This window comes from Octodon degus, unplaced genomic scaffold (assembly GCF_000260255.1).
Source record: "Octodon degus isolate 3935 unplaced genomic scaffold, OctDeg1.0 scaffold00074, whole genome shotgun sequence".
NCBI lineage: Eukaryota > Metazoa > Chordata > Mammalia > Rodentia > Octodontidae > Octodon > Octodon degus.
In genome coordinates this window covers 3,415,306-3,417,173 of record NW_004524650.1, presented here as the reverse complement: position 1 = coordinate 3,417,173, position 1,868 = coordinate 3,415,306, and positions in this window count along the sequence as shown.

The following is a 1,868-nucleotide window of genomic DNA, read 5'->3' as shown; positions in this document are numbered from 1 at the left end:
ACATGCTCCTTTGAACAAGGGAAAGCTATGGAGACAACGAAAGTGTCAGTGGTTGCCAGGGTTGGGTAGGCGTAACAATGATGCTGGAGCACAAAGAATTTCAGGGCAGGGGACATGAAAATACTCTGTATCATACAGCAGTAAAGGGAGTACATCAATGTCATTTGTCTGAGCTCATAGAGCATACACTCAGGAGGAAGCCCTGAGGTTAACTATAGACTTTGGGTGACTCTGACGTGTCAGGTGTAGCTTCATCCACTGTAGCCAATACATCACCTGGGCATTGCATGTGTGGGAATAGGAGATTCATGAGAAAGCTCTGTACCTCTCAGAACAGCAACAAAAAGTCAAAAACAAAACCCACTTATGTAGACTTTTATAATATTTGCTTCAGAACAATACAAAAACTAAGAGTATACATTAGTAAGTGTTTCTCATTCCTCCCTGGCTTTCTTTAACACTCATACAATAGCATTTCTTCAGGATTTAATGTCAGTTATATAGTATCTTTGGTTCTTTTACTTCTTGTGTAAAATTGCTAATATTTTACACATATGGAAAAGAGAAGGAAATTTCTTCTTCCTGCCAGACCTCCAATTTTTGAATGTATATTTTGCTTGGCTGATAAATGTACATGTTAGTCATTGTTATTTGGAAAGAGGAAATCTACTGTGACAACCTGTTCTCGGTATCCAACCTGGCTTCCTTCACAATTTTTTTTCTTTTTGTATTTTAGGGAAGGGTCAATAGGGTGTTCAGGATCTCACTACTAGATCAGACTCGGAGTAATCCGCCTGTTTACAGCCTTCCAAGAGGTGGGATATTAGGCACGCACCACCATACCCAGTCTCTATTGCAGTCTCAGCACACCCCGAGGGCGGAGCCAGCACGGCAGGCCTGGAGATCAAACCCCTGGCCCCTGTGCTTGCTCGCTGGAGCTTTAATCTGCTCTGCTATTTGGGTGGCCCTTCACAGTTTTAACTTTTCTGGGGAAAAAAATTTCTATTTTTCTTTTTCTGTATTTTTTGTTTCACTTAGAAAGTTATTTTATGTTATGGAGATGAGTTCCAAACAAAATTCTTCTTGGAATCCACAGTTCACACCTTATCTAAAAGCAATTAGTTATTATTATTTTTTAACAAGCATCATCTTTTTTTTTTTTTAAGAAATTTCTTTTTTTCTTTTTTTTTTTTTTTTTTTTTTTTTTTTTTTTGTGTATGGCCAGTTCAGCCCACCATGGGGTGGGGCTGGCATGTGGTGCTGGGGAATTGAACCGCGGTCCCCGTGCTTTAGCTTAGCTTAGCTTGTTCTAAGTAGGTGCTTTAGACCCCTGAGCCATCTCACCAGCCCACAATTAGTTATTGTAACCTAAATTATCTGCAGAATGTAGCTGGCTCATGTCAATTCTTGGTTTAATAATTTAGTGTAGGTTATTGAAGTTGTTTGCTACTTTAATTTTGTAAATAGCTTACAGGGATTTTGGTAATTTACAACAGAATTTTATTAGGTAAAAACACACTTATAATCACATTCCTTCACAAAGGAAAGCTAAGACTCTGGCCTGTATTGAATACCATGGGTTCTGAGTACAACTCTTTGAGTTTGAACTCCAGGTTTTTCTCTTAATTACTATGTCAACTTGAACAAATTAGCCTTCCTTCTATTGTTTTTCTGTCTTCAATTTTATTTATTTATTTGGTACAGGGTCTTGCTATGCAGCTTGGACTTGCAGTGAGTCCCCTGTTTCAGCCTCCCCAGCGTTGGGATTACAGGTGTGCACCACCATGCCCAGACTTGGTGGCTGGCTCAGAGTGCCCGGGGCAAGGCTGGCTTGGTATGTGGTGCTGGGTCCCTGCTCTTGCCTAGGC